The 15,979-nt window shown below is 41.6% G+C and overlaps 1 protein-coding gene and 1 long non-coding RNA gene across 2 annotated transcripts in view; both read left to right on the plus strand.

Annotated features, from left to right (window-relative positions):
• nf1a (neurofibromin 1a) overlaps nucleotides 1-15,979 on the plus strand; it is a 133,858-nt gene that overhangs the window by 34,602 nt on the left and 83,277 nt on the right. The window lies entirely within an intron of this gene.
• On the plus strand, nucleotides 1,106-1,873 carry LOC139200545 (uncharacterized). Its single transcript, XR_011584178.1, has 2 exons — nucleotides 1,106-1,250; nucleotides 1,287-1,873. It is a non-coding gene; the product is annotated as an uncharacterized lncRNA (long non-coding RNA).

Here is a 15,979-nt window from a genome sequence, read left to right on the forward strand (position 1 = left end):
CTGGATATAGTCGAGGTACATACCCCACTTCAGACAATATTTTTCGGTTCTGTCCAACATCCTATATGACATTCTTTCATAAGCCGCAGTTCTACCCAATTCAGTCGCCCAGTCCTGAAGCGAAGGTTCTCCAGGTTTCTTCCAATTCCTGAGGATGATCTGTCGACCAATCATGAAAGCAGTCTGTGTCCAATATTTCAGTGACTGTGGAAAACCAGACAGCACTGTACAGTCCCCTAAAATCTAAAGTTTTGGACAGAGCACTAATTGCCTTTTGATAACATTGACAACGTAACTGTGAATCTTCCTCCAATACTGACTGATCTTGGGGCATGACCATAACACATGTACCAGTGTACCTTCCTCCCCACCACACTTCCAGCAGGTAGCTGCGTCCCTCAGACCAAGTCTAAAAAGTCTGCTCGGCGTCCAGTAGAATCGATTTAGTATTTCAAATTGAATGAGCTCTTACCCTCAGGTCTCTTCAGGTGTCATCATTTGGGAGTTGCTGCATATCTTAGCCCAGTTCTGTTCATTGATAGAGGCCCCCATATCTCTCTCCCAGGCCAATCTAAGTGCTGAGATACCTCCATCTCCTCCATATTCCATTAACATCTTATAATATTTAGCCGTTTCATGACCCTCTCCCAGTACCTTAAGGACTCTTTTCAATTCCCCTGCCGACCTTGGTGAGAGTGACCCAAAAGTCTGTTGCAATAAATGGCGAAGTTGTAGATACCTCCAGAATTGGGAATTAGGTAAGTCATATTTACGTTTTAGATCATCAAATGAATGAATTGAGTTACCGCTATACAGATTTTCTAATGCAAAAATTCCTTTGTTTACCCACTCCTTCCAGAGGAATGTTTTTCTATTAATTCTCAATTTAGGATTCAGCCAGATGCTGGAGGATTCATTTAAATAAGGATCAAACCCTATTAGACCTGAGACCTTCTTCCATATACTTTGAAGATGAGATACAACTGGGTGAGACCTTAACAGTTTAGTGGACAAACAGTGAAGCATTGGGAGAGGAGCCGATACAGATTGCTCTATATTGAACCATGGGGGGGCCCTCTGCGGGGGCAATGCCCAGTGCGCCAGATGCCTCAGACTAAATGCATAATAATAATATAACAAATTTGGGAACCCTAGACCCCCACTATTGACTGGTCTCTGTAATTTTCTCATGTTCATACGTGGTCTCTTTCCATTCCAGAGAAATTCCTTATGTTATTTAATCTTTTAAAGTAACTGCCTGGGATTTCCAAAGGGAGAGACTGAAGCAAATAGTTGATCCTGGGGATACAGTTCATTTTGACAATGTTAACTTTACCCCATAGAGATAAATATAGTGATGACCAGCGTTTTACATCAATACCTAACTTCTCTATGAGAGGGTCAAAGTTCACTTTAATAATATCCTCCAATAAAGGGGGAAAGAGAATACCAAGGTATCTCATCCCCTGTTTGGGCCATCTGAATCTGCCTGCCTGGAAGAGTGCAGTGGGGCAAAATTTTGTTAAGGGCAATTTTGTTTATCCCAGTTTACCTTATATCCTGAGAACTTCGAAAGGATGTTAATTGTATTTAACAATGATGGCATTGAAATCACAGGGTCCGACACCAGCAACAGAATATCGTCCGCGTACATCAGCAACTTGTAGACAGAGCCCTCGTATACCACTCCTGGAAAGTTACCATCCCCCCTAATCGCTGCTGCTAAGGGTTCTATTACCAAACAGAATAACAGAGGGCTGAGAGGGGATCCCTGACGCGTGCCTCTCCCTAACTCAAAGTATGACGATATGTACCCATTGCTTTGTACTGCTGCTTCTGGTCGATTATATAATAAACGCACCCACTTCATAAAAGTTTCTCCAAAGCCATATATTTCTAGTATCCTAAATAAATATCCCCATTCTACCCTATCAAATGCTTTTTCAGCATCAAGTGAAACAGCAGCAATTGGCAAATTGGAATTTGAGAGTGCCCACATAATATTGATAAGCTTCCTTATATTATCTGCCGAACTACGTTTGCGAATGAAACCCACCTGATCTTCATGTACTAAAGAAGTCATGACTTTCTCTAGCCTATTAGCTAAAACCTTGGACAAGATCTTGGTATCCATTGGGATAAGGGAGATTGGACGATAATTTTTACAGTCTTTATCTTTTTTAAGAATGAGCGTAATTAAAGCTTTTGATAAGGTATCTGGTAACTGTCCCCTTTCAAATGCCTCATTGTACATACTCAGGAGTAGGGATGTCAGCTCAGAGGCGTAACATTTTAAAAAATTCGACTGTGAAGCCGTCCGGCCCTGGGGCTTCCCCACATGGTAGCTCTTTAATCACCTGAATAATTTCTTCCTTGGTTATTGGGCGATCAAGGTCAGTTTTTTGTGATTCTGACAGCTTGGGGAGATCCAATCCCTGCAAAAATGTCTCCATACTTTCCACATTATGTTTGTGATCAGCTGTATACAATTTTATATAAAACTCTCTAAACATACTATTGATGTCCACAGATTTGACATTAAGTTCACCTTCCTCTGTTCTGATGGCTGAGATAATTGATGATAGCTTTGCCAGCAATTTACCAGCCTTATCCCCAGATTCATAGTATTTTTGTCTCATTCTGAAGAGCGAGAATTCAACTTTCTGTGACAGGATGCTATTAAACTCATATTTGAGCTGTGTTAGAACCCTAAGATCATCACCATTAAAAAAAAATTTTTGAGCTGGTCTCAACCCTTTTAATTCTGTCTTCAATTTCAATCTGTTTTGCAATATTCCTTTTTTTCTTATGAGAAGCATACTGAATTACAAAGCCTCTCAACACCACTTTCACAGCTTCCCAGGCCGTCCCCGCAGGGGGCGCTGTGGGCACATTCATCTCAATGTACATCTTAATTTGACCTCTTAATGCCTCTTTAAACGCAGAATCTTGTAATAGAGATGAATTTAATCTCTACCTTGGCATCCGAGTCCTATCACTGAAAGGCAAAACCTCCAAGCTAACTAATGCATGGTCCGAAACTAAAATACTGCCAATAGAACATGACTGACTGTAAAAGATCTTTGGAAATAAGAAAAAAATCTATCCGAGAAAAAGTTGTGTGTGGAGCTGAGAAAAAGGTGTTGTCCCTTCCTTTGGGATTCAAAATCCTCCACACATCTACCAAGCCTAGAGACTCAGCCATGCGTCTCACTACCAGGGTGGCTTTGGGCATCCTAGTTAATATAGTACTACTGCGATCCAGTGTAGGATCCAATATTAAATTAAAATCCCCACCAATGATAGCCTTATAATTACCAGCCTGTTGCATTTTTGCCTCTAAGTCTATGAAAAATTGTGGCTCATCTCCATTTGGAGCGTAAATGTTTGTTAGAATAATTATGTGACCTTGTATCTCTGACACTATTATAAGGACCCTTCCCAAAAAAACTCCACGGCTTTGGCTGGATCCTACACTGTAATAGACATGGCTCACCCAATCTCTACGTAACTTCTCAGCTTCTACAGCAGAAAGGTGTGTCTCCTGTAAAAACACCACATCCAATTGTCTTGACTTCAAAACAGCAAATATTTTCTTCTTTTTAATTGGATGACCCAGGCCCTTCACATTCCAAGTGGCGACGCGCAAATTGTCAAATTTAGCAGCCATTAACAACTTGAAGATATGGACCTCTGAGATGCAGCCACCCTTCGACTATTAGCTTATAATGGTGAACTTTAGACCCTTCTAAACCAGAAACTCTCCCTACCCAGAGACAGCGCCTAACACAGAACTCTGCACTGCTCCGTTTAACAGGACAAAACTGTTGGTCCATGACTGTCGGTTGATAAGTGACTTACCCCACACAAATCCCCAGCATCATTATCAGTTGTTTTTAAATCAAATATTATGAGGAGGGCACTGCAAATAAAATAAGGGGGAATAACAACTGGTCAACAGTTACACAAGTCTTTTAGTTTGTCCGTTTCCCCCTTTTTTAAATAGAGAAAAGAGAGAAGAGGGAAAAAAATTTTAAAGAAGTAAATAAAACTCTGGTTGAAGTAGTCACCTCCTCCACATGTCGTGTCTCATACATAAATAACAAGCTCAGCAACTTTGGCCCTGATCCTATCCAGGTGACGGGTTACACCGCAACCCCCTGAATATATTCCATAGCCTTCTTCGGATCCTCAAAACGCTTCTGACCTCCGTTGCAGTCCACTCTCAGAATAGCAGGGTACAGGAGAGCAAACTTCACATTGCGCTCCCTCAAAGCCTTCTTGCACTCCCTGAATTTGAATCTGGATATTTTTTGCAATGCAGCAAAGATGTTAGCAATATCCTGTCCCACCTGTGTAGCCTCGGAGCCCTCCGAACCGTTGCCGTCGCCATCATGATGTGGGTTTTAAGACCTCAAATGCTTCTTAATGTCCCCGCTTTTTAGAAAATATCTGGTGATGCTAGTCGGAGCTTCGGTCCAGGCGGCCATCTTCACCAGTCGCGTCACGTGACCAAGGTGGAACTTTATTAATCCCTACATCTTTTGGTAGAGATTGCTCAAAAATTACAATAACATAAAAATCAAAGCAATAGAATAATAAATACAACACGTATAAGGAGAAAATGCTAACACCAGATCCTAATAGAATAACAATAAAAGTATGACAAATTTAGTGAAATAAGTAAACTATAAGAGAAAAGCACTATTGCTCATTGTATTGAAAAGTAATATTGGCAAAAATATTCCACATGATAATGAAAACAGTGATATTCAAACATGCTGAAAAACCAAAAACTGAGGGAGCTTGTTGTCCTGGCACCTTGGAAACACATTTTAGACTACAAAACAACATTATCCAATGGGAGTGCAGGGGAAACACACACATACACACAGAATGATATTATTAATGGAATAGGAGTCAAAAAGAGATGGGGTGATGTAATAACATGCACCAAGGTCTACAAAATATACACAAACCATCCCAGCTGATGTAGATGGTGAGTGGTGGAGAGGTAGACACAGAGAAGGAGGCTCAGCAGCGCTGAGCTCAGCAGGTGGAAGTGAAAGAGGGTGTTGATACTGTACTGTAATGTCTCAGTACAGCACTGAGGTAAATGCACAAAAGCATTCCATTAGAGTTCAGATATAAACTGTAGTGAAGTTCAAAAATAAGTCTCCACTACTATTTTTTTTTAAATATCAGACTGAGGACGTTTCATATGTTTTTGTTTTTTTGTCTTCTTATTTTCTTGGAATCGTTTTTTAGACTTATGTGGACTGTATCAATCAATCAATCTTTATTTATATAGCGCCAATTCACAACAGCGTTATCTCAAGACGCTTTACATAAAGAGCAGGTCTAGACCAAACTCTTTTAATTAAGAGAGAAAGAGACCCAACGATTCAGGAATTCAAAATTAAGGATTCAAGAATTCCCACATGAGCAGCATCAGATATTATATTAGATATAACAGTGGCAAGGAAAAACTCCCCTTTTAACAGAAAGAAACCTCGAACAGAGAGAGAGAGAGAGAGAGAGAGAGAGCAACCAATGTACTAACAGTGACTGTACAACAATAGGAGTGCAGGATTAGCAGTATGGTATTATTGAAAAATGTGACGAGTAGCCGACGATCTGCAGCAGTGATTCATGAAGCCAGAGAACCACAGCAGAGAACCACAGCCAGAACCAGGATCCACAGGAACCTGAGAGATGAGAAAAGCACAGAAAGGCACCGGGGAAGATAGCAAGTTAGTGGCAGACATTAAGCGGACATGAGACATAATGATGGAAAGGAAGAGGAGGATAGAGAATAGAGAGGACCCCAGTGCACCATAGGAGTCTCCCAGCAGTCTAAGTCTATAGCAGCATAACTACGGGCTGGTCCAAGGCCTGATCCAGCCCTTAAGTATATGCCTTGTCAAACAGGAAGGTTTTAAGTCTACTCTTGAATGTAGAGAGGGTGTCTGCCCCCCGAACCCAAACTGGAAGGAGATTCCACAGGAGAGGAGCCTGATAGCTGAAAGCTCTGCCTCCAGCACTACTTTTGGAGACTTTGGGAACCACCAGAAAGCCTGCAGTCTGGGAGCACAGTGCTCTAGAGGGGTAGTATGGTACTATGAGTTCTTTAATTCAATTCAATTCAATTCAATTTTATTTGTATAGCCCAATATCACAACAGAGTGTCTCATAGTGCTTTACAAAGTTCACTGAAATGAACAAGTGTAAGCGAACAAACAATCTAATAAAGAGTCCAGCAGTCGATGAGGCCAATGGATCAGTCCGGTGGATCAGTCCGAGGCATCACCTGCCCTTTATGACCCTCCTTCTTTAAGGTATGATGGAGCCTGGCCCTTAAGAACCTTGTAGCTGAGGAGAAGGATTTTAAACTCTATTCTAGATTTTACTGGAAGCCAATGAAGAGAAGCCAGTACAGGAGAAATATGGTCTCTTCTCCTGGTTCTCGTCAGTACACGAGCAGCAGTGTTCTGGACCAACTGGAGAGTCTTTAACGACTTATTGGGGCAGCCTGATAATAACGAGTTACAATAGTCCAACCTAGAAGTGACAAATGCATGGACTAATTTTTCTGCATCATCTATGGATATAATGGGCCTGATTTTAGCAATATTACGTAGATGGAAAAAGGCAGTTCTAGAAATCTGTTTAATGTGGGAGTTAAAGGACAGATCTTGATCAAATAAGACTCCCAGATTCCTCACGGTGGAGCTGGAGGCCAAAGTAATGCCATCCAGGGTATATGTGTTATTAGAAAAGTTGTCTCTGAGGTGTTTGGGGCCAAGCATAATAACATTTTATCTGAGTTTAGCAGCAGAAAGTTGCTGCTCATCCAGGACTTTATGTCCTTAAGGCAGTCTTGAAGTTTACTCAACTGATTGGATTCATCTGGCTTTATTGATAAATATAATTGTGTATCATCTGCATAACAGTGAAAATTAATGGAGTACTTCCTGATAATATTACCCAGAGGAAGCATATATAAGATAAAGAGTATTGGTCCAAGCACTGAACCTTGTGGAACTCCATGTCTAACCTTAGTGTGGACACAGGACTCATTGTTAATATGTACAAACTGAACTGTATGAAACTATCCTGCAGTCTTTTGTTTGATACATACTCCACATGTCTGAGGAATAATGTATCACATTTACAACCTGCCCCACAGTGAACTTTTCACATGATTGTCTTTCTTAATGTCGCAATGATGTAATCAGTCAGAAACTTTCAAAGCCTTGACCTGCATGACTTAAATGTACACTTTTTAGGCCTTTTGAATCGGAAGCACAGAATGTATTTAGATGCTTTAGATATGTTTAAACCAACTGCTAGCTCATTCACTTCTTACCACATGCTCAGACAGAAAGTCTACATTGGTGTGAATGTCCATTAAATTAATTACTTACCTGAACTCTCAAACCTTTTAACTTGAATAGTTTTCCTCTGACTTTGTCAGCTAGATTCTAGCCAGTCTTACAGAGTATTAATAAGAGTAGTAATAATTCAGAATCAGGACTTCCGGTGTCATGGCGTAGGGGAAAGGACAAGCTCGGTGCCAGCTCTCCAAGTTTTGACAGATTCGCCACTAAAAACTCGAAATTTGACGACTTTTTTGATTGTTAAGACACATTTGGTGGCGAAAGAAAGAGAGGAAGCATATAAGGCTCGAAAATGTCTAAAACGCGGGGTAAGAACACTTCGTCATCAAAAACTAGCATAGCAGTGGAACAGGCTAATGCTAACCTTAGCAAACCCAATACGAGCGCAAACGACCTGCTCGCAGCTATCGAATCTCTCAAAACCGAGATGAAACAGGACAATGACAAAGTGAGAAGGGATATCTCCTCCCTACAGCAGGAGCTGAGCGGCAAACTGGATAATATAGCTGAGGACATGAGAGGCCTCACAAACAGAATGGATGAAGCGGAGACCCGGGTGGAGCATGTTGAAGACATGACATTGGAACTGACTCACGCGCTGATAGACTGTTTGAAGCAACAGAGGGTCATACGAAACCAATACACTAATCTGGAGGCTAGATCCCGAAGAAATAATATAAGGATCTTTGGCGTTGACGAACGAGAAAACCCCAAATCAATGGAGCAATATATAGCAGATTTTCTTTGCCGGGAGCTGACCTTACCAGAGGATCTGGATCTTCATGTGCAGCGTGCCCACTGGATTCCCACCGTCAAATCATCTGATACAGGCACACCACCGAGACCGATCATAGTCAATTTCCAGGAGTTCACAACTAAAGAGATGGTCCTCAAAGAAGCTTGGAAAAAAGCTCCGATCCAGTCTCGCGGCAAAAACATCTATTTTGACCACGATTATGCGACGGAGGTTGCCCAAAAACGCAAGCAGTACCAAAAGATTAAAAAAGCGCTGAAGGAGAGAAGCATACACTTTCAAACGCCCTACACAAATATCCGGATTCACTGGGAGGACGGATCTCGCGTGTACAAGACCGCGCACGAAGCCGGCCTTGAGCTCCGTAAGCGGGGACTCCAGGTGGAAGTGCCAGCAGCGAATACCGAAGACGAAGCGGAGGTGAGGCTGCAGTGGTTGCTGGGATGGCAGCGAGAAGAGGGAGCAGCACACGGCGCTAAGAGCAAAAGAGAGACTGAGGGAATTCCAAAGATCCGGCGAAATATGATTCCTACAACAGACATCTTCAGTATAGGAATTCACACTCATATGGCTTCCTCAATTTACCGATTCGGAGGGGTGGCACCAGAAGAAGGAAGAGTAACGTTGGACATTAGGGATGGAGGCTTCTTCTAATCCTTCTAAACCTGAAGTAGGGCCCTCCTCAAACGGGGGACACTACCCTAGACCTGCCAACGGGGTCAAGGTGGGACAGACATTTATCCCATTGTGTGGGAGTCATAACTCCATATATGTAAAACAAAAGTGGGAAGCTGAATTACAACTTAAACTGTCAGAGGATGACTGGCATTCTGTTTGCCTTTTACAGCACGTTTCAACTAGCTCCAGACAGTGGAGGGAATACGGCTGGAAAAACATAATTAGATATTTTGTTACACCACATATCAAAAGTAAGCAGCTCAAAATTTTACAACCGTGCTGGAGACTATGTGGTCATATGGATGCCAGTCATTCTCATATATTCTGGACCTGTTCAAATGTAAGACCTTTTTGGGAGAATATTGCAAAAGTAATTGAGGAAATATTTTGCTACAAAATATCAAACGATCCAGGGACTATGTATTTTGGACTGCCAGCAAAAGAGGAGGTACGTATGGAGGATGCCTACCTCTACAGAGTGATCTTGTTGGCCTGTAAGAAAACTATTACAAGAAACTGGATGAAGAGTGACATTTTAACTGTAACACAGTGGAGAGAAATTATGAACGAAATCTATGTGATGGAAAGGATGACTCATTATTTAAGACTGACTATGGGCAAATTTGAGAAAAGATGGGAAAAATGGTCACACTATATAACTCAGGCATCTCCAACCAGTACTTTTTAAGCTCTTTCTTGGTGGGTTGCCAAAAGCCTTCTCTGAATGCACATTCGCTTGATTTGTCTCATTTTTATACAGTCTGCAAACATTAACATAAACTCAGTAATATAGAAGAACAGATCTTTTGTAACTTTCTACAAATTGGCTGAAAATATCTATCTGCAGGTAAACGCATCCTTGATCACACAGCTACACAGGAGTTTTTAAGATGAGGGTAGCTCATTGACGCTCTTGCTGTGTAAAAGTAGCTCAAAGCTTGAAAAAGGTTGGAGACCCCTGACTCACTGAATTTGTAAGGTTTCTATTCTGACAGTAGCACCCCACTACATTTGTTATCTTTTTGTTTTTTGTCGGTTCTTTTTGTCTGTAAGAGTTTTAAAAAAAATAATAATAATAATTCTGAATCAGAATTACTTAAATATAAAATATATATATTTATGTATATATATATGTATATATGTATGTGTATATATATGTATATATGTGTGTATATATATATATATATATATATATATATATATATATATATATATATATATATATATATATATATATATATATATATATATATATGTATATGTATGTATATATGTATGTGTGTGTATATATATATATATATGTGTGTGTGTGTGTATATATATATATGTGTGTGTATATATATATGTGTGTGTGTATATATGTGTGTATATATGTATATATATATATATGTGTGTGTGTGTATATGTATATATATGTATATATGTCACTGAAGATGGGGGTGAGGGGGTGGGGATAGAGGTGAGAGAGTGGCCTTCCCTTGAAGATGAGAGGCTGTAAGGAGGGTGAGAGAGTGGAGTAGGTGTTGTTGGGGGCAGAACAATCGAGGTGTTGATGTTAGTGTCTATAGGGAGTGCAGGGGCCTGGGCATCAAATCTGTTGAACAGATTAAGTTCATTGGCCCATTCCACACTGCCTTCAACTCTCTGTTGTTATTTTGCTGGAGTTTCCGCTCCAACTTCTTCCTATATTCCTCCTTAGCCTCTCTGATCTTGTACTTCAGGTGTCTCTGTGTGATTCTCATCTCTTCCTTGTTGCCAGCCCTGAAAGCCCTCTTCTTATCATTCAGGAGGGCCTTGATGTCCTTTGTTACCCACGGCTTGTTGTTTGGGTAACAGTGAACAGTCTCTACTGGAACAATGGAGTCTACACAGAAGTTGATATAGTCAGTGATGCACTCTGTGCCATTTGGCTCACAGAGTGCCTGCCAGTCTGTGACCTCAAAACATCCCTGCAGTTTCACATACACCTCTTCCGACCATCTCCTCACTGTCTTTACGGTCACAGGCTGTCTTTTAACCAGAGGCAAATAAGTGGGACTGAGGTGTATGAGATTGTGGTCAGACCTGCCCAGAGGGGGGTGGGGAGAGGAGCTGTATGCATCCTTCACGTTAGCATACATTAAGTCCAGGATCCTCTCTTCTCTGGTGAAACAGTTCACGTACTGTGTGAAGTTGGGCAGTGCTTTTGACATGGTGACATGGTTGAAGTCACCCGAGATAGCAATGAATGCACTCAAGTGTAGAGTCTGTACCCGGGCTACGGCGGAGTGGATGACGTCACACGCGAAGTCAGGTTGGCAGCAGGAGGAATGTAAACAGTCACCATGACAACATTTGAAAACTCCCGTGGCAGATAATATGGACGAAGACCAACAGCAAACAGTTCAATGTCCGGGCTGCAGATGCGCTCCTTGATAGTAATATGAGCAGGATTGCACCACCTGTTGTTCACCAAAACGGCAAGTCCCCCTCCTTTCCGTTTACAGCTCCTGGTGCTGTCCCTGTCGGCCCGAACAGTTTGGAAGCCGTCAATGGAAAAATTGTCGTCAGGGTTGTCCTGATGCAGCCATGTCTCCGTAAAGCACATTAGACTACACTCCCAGTACTCCATCTGACTCCTGGCTAACGCTGTTAGCTCCTCCATCTTGTTTACCAGCGATCTCACGTTGCCCATAGTAACGATGGGGAGACAGGGTTTATATTTCTTTTCCTCCATACGCCTCCGTTGACTCCCTCTGGTTTCTCTCCTCCGCTGGTTCTTCTTTCCTCTGCAACCTCGGTGTGTTTTCCTCCACAATTCTTCTGGAATTTGTGAAGATCTTGTGGTCAGGATGCCAGCAGGTTTCAGAGCGATCAGCTGATCACTCGTGTAGACAAAACGGCTACCAACGGCCATACTTTTACTGCACCCGGCAGAGTTAAAGTAGTTCTTTCACAGCATAAAGATGACAAGATCACTCTCCAACCAGCATGTATTGGAGAGAGAACATAAAAATATTACCAACAAAAAGTAAAACAAATAATTTAAAAATATAGTTAAAAGTAAGAAAAAATAAGAAAACTAGCAGGAGCAATCGTAACAGGCAGCATATACTCAGCACATGCGCACTAGAACTCTAGAATTCTACACTGTCTTCCTGTGTTGTGAACTATTTTCTGTAGAAAGTAGCTAAAACCTGCTCATAAGGCCATTATTAGTTTTTTTTAACTGATTTCATCAGTAGTTATTATTAGTCATGCTGCTATGACCTCATAATTGAGTCCTGTAATTTGACAAACTTTGTAGACTGTTTTTACAGACTGTGGAACTGAAGTGTCTTGATAAGAGAGCATGAAGAATGAAGTTACAGTGGGGCAAAAAAGTATTTAGTCAGCCACCAATTGTGCAAGTTCTCCCACTTAAAAAGATGAGAGAGGCCTGTAATTTTCATCATAGGTACACTTCAACTATGAGAGACAGAATGGGGGGAAAGAATCCAGGAAATCACATTGTACGGTTTTTAATGAATTAATTGGTAAATTCCTCAGTAAAATAAGTATTTGGTCACCTACAAACAAGCAAGATTTCTGGCTCTCACAGACCTGTAACTTCTTCTTTAAGAGGCTCCTCTGTCCTCCACTCGTTACCTGTATTAATGGCACTTGTTTGAACTCGTTATCAGTATAAAAGACACCTGTCCACAACCTCAAACAGTCACACTCCAAACTCCACTATGGCCAAGACCAAAGAGCTGTCAAAGGACACCAGAAACAAAATTGTAGACCTGCACCAGGCTGGGAAGACTGAATCTGCAATAGGTAAGCAGCTTGGTGTGAAGAAATCAACTGTGGGAGCAATTATTAGAAAATGGAAGACACACAAGACCACTGATAATTTCCCTCGATCTGGGGCTCCACGCAAGATCTCACCCTGTGGTGTCAAAATGATGACAAGAACGGTGAGCAAAAATCCCAGTACCATCAGACCAAAGTAACAAAGGCTACCATCAGTAACACACTACGCCGCCAGGGACTCAAATCCTGCAGTGCCAGACGTGTCCCCCTGCTTAAACCAGTACATGTCCAGGCCCGCCTGTAGTTTGCTAGAGAGCATTTGGATGATCCAGAAGAGGATTGGGAGAATGTCATATGGTCAGATGAAACCAAAATAGAACTTTTTGGTAAAAACTCAACTTGTCGTGTTTGGAGGAGAAAGAATGCTGAGTTGCATCCAAAGAACACCATACCTACTGTGAAGCATGGGGGTGGAAACATCATGCTTTGGGGCTGTTTTTCTGCAAAGGGACCAGGACGACTGATCCGTGTAAAGGAAAGAATGAATGGGGCCATGTATCGTGAGGTTTTGAGTGAAAACCTCCTTCCATCAGCAAGGGCATTGAAGATGAAACGTGGCTGGGTCTTTCAGCATGACAATGATCCCAAACACACCGCCCGGGCAACGAAGGAGTGGCTTCGTAAGAAGCATTTCAAGGTCCTGGAGTGGCCTAGCCAGTCTCCAGATCTCAACCCCATAGAAAATCTTTGGAGGGAGTTGAAAGTCCGTGTTGCCCAGCGACAGCCCCAAAACATCACTGCTCTAGAGGAGATCTGCATGGAGGAATGGGCCAAAATACGGTTATAGGTTATGTGTGAAAACCTTGTGAAGACTTACAGAAAATATTTTACCTCTGTCATTGCCAACAAAGGGTATATAACAAAGTATTGAGATGAACTTTTGTTATTGACCAAATACTTATTTTCCACCATAATTTGCAAATAAATTCTTTAAAAATCAGATTTTTTATGGATTTTGGATTTTTTTTTCTCATTTTGTCTCTCATAGTTGAGGTATATCTATGATGAAAGTGGGAGAACTTGCACAATTGGTGGCTGACTAAATACTTTTTTGCCCCACTGTAAATAGTCAGTTGAATGAAACAGAAGGAAAATGGTGGAGGAGGAGGAGTTCATAGGCAAACAATGTGGATCAGGGATTGAAGAAGAATTATTTTATTTATGCATTTATTTGGTTCTGTACAGTTTTCATATAGTGGGGCAAAAAAGTATTTAGTCAGTCAAGTTCTCCCACTTAAAAAGATGAGAGAGGTCTGTAATTTTCATCATAGGTACACTTCAACTATGAGACAAAATGAGAAAAAAAAAATCCAGGAAATCACATTGTCTGATTTTTAAAGAATTTATTTGCAAATTATGGTGGAAAATAAGTATTTGGCCAATAACAAAAGTTAATCTCAATACTTTGTTATATACCCTTTGTTGGCAATGACAGAGGTCAAACGTCTTCTGTAAGTCTTCACAAGGTTTTCACACACTGTTGCTGGTATTTTGGCCTGTTCCTTCATGCAGATCTCCTCTAGAGCAGTGATGTTTTGGGGCTGTCGCTGAGCAACATGGACTTTCAACTCCCTCCAAAGATTTTCTATGGGGTTGAGATCTGGAGACTGGCTAGGCCACTCCAGGACCTTGAAATGCTTCTTACGAAGCCACTCCTTCATTGCCCGGGCGGTGTGTTTGGGATCATTGTCATGCTAAAAGACCCAGCCACATTTCATCTTCAATGCCCTTGCTGATGGAAGGAGGTTTTCACTCAAAACCTCACGATACATGGCCCCATTCATTCTTTCCTTTACACGGATCAGTCGTCCTGGTCCCTTTGCAGATAAACAGCCCCAAAGCATGATGTTACCACCCCCATGCTTCACAGTAGGTATGGTGTTCTTTGGATGCAACTGTATCTGCATTCTTTCTCCTCCAAACACGACAAGTTGAGTTTTTACCAAAAAGTTCTATTTTGGTTTCATCTGATCATATGACATTCTCCCAATCCTCTTCTGGATCATCCATGCTCTCTAGCAAACTTCAGACGGGCCTGGACATGTACTGGCTTAAGCAGGGGGACACGTCTGGCACTGCAGGATTTGAGTCCCTGGCGGCGTAGTGTATTACTGATGGTAGCCTTTGTTACTTTGGTCCCAGCTCTCTGCAGGTCATTCACTAGGCCCCCCCGTGTGGTTCTGGGATTTTTGCTCACCGTTCTTGTCATCATTTTGACCCCACGGGGTGAGATCTTGCGTGGAGCCCCAGATCGAGGGAGATTAACAGTGGTCTTGTATGTCTTCCATTTTCTAATAATTGCTCCCACAGTTGATTTCTTCACACCAAGCTGCTTACCTATTGCAGATTCAGTCTTCCCAGCCTGGTGCAGGTCTACAATTTTGTTTCTGGTGTCCTTTGACAGCTCTTTGGTCTTGGCCATAGTGGAGTTTGGAGTGTGACTGTTTGAGGTTGTGGACAGGTGTCTTTTATACTGATAACGAGTTCAAACAGGTGCCATTAATACAGGTAACGAGTGGAGGACAGAGGAGCCTCTTAAAGAAGTAGTTACAGGTCTGTGAGAGCCAGAAATCTTGCTTGTTTGTAGGTGACCAAATACTTATTTTACTGAGGAATTTACCAATTAATTCATTAAAAATCCTACAATGTGATTTCTTGGATTCTTTCCCCCCATTCTGTCTCTCATAGTTGAAGTGTACCTATGATGAAAATTACAGGCCTCTCTCATCTTTTTAAGTGGGAGAACTTGCACAATTGGTGGCTGACTAAATACTTTTTTGCCCCACTGTATACACACAGGCCTGAAGTACAGACATCAACACATAGGATATGCAAATGTGGGGAGTGATGTTAGAGAGAAGGGTGCTGCTTTTAGCCACTTTGCCACATAGAGGCAGTTGGGGGTGCAACGCCTTGCTCTAGACACTTTTTTGAACTGGCCACCCCCAGGTTTAATGCCAAGTCCCTATGGACTTAACTTCTTGTTACTAGGTTTACACTTTGATAGCTCATTGACATTTTCATGCTGCTGCTCTTGTTCACTCAGTGAAGACAGCTGCATCCACGGTGAGAGGGACAATGCACATTCATACAGGAATATTGACTCGTTAGCCAGGCTCTTTTTGGAAATAATGTTCTTAAAAGACACCAAATTTTGCAATTGCTAAGTTAACAACAGTTTACTACTGATTACTTTCAATACCTTTGATTATTGTTGTGTATATTGTTTTTATTGTTCTTGTGTGAGCTTCGGGTGTGATTAAATGTGTGAATCTATGCATTGTGGACAATGTTGAATAATACATGTACAGAT

Source organism: Pempheris klunzingeri, chromosome 4 (genome assembly GCF_042242105.1).
Source record: "Pempheris klunzingeri isolate RE-2024b chromosome 4, fPemKlu1.hap1, whole genome shotgun sequence".
NCBI classification, from domain to species: Eukaryota; Metazoa; Chordata; class Actinopteri; order Acropomatiformes; family Pempheridae; genus Pempheris; species Pempheris klunzingeri.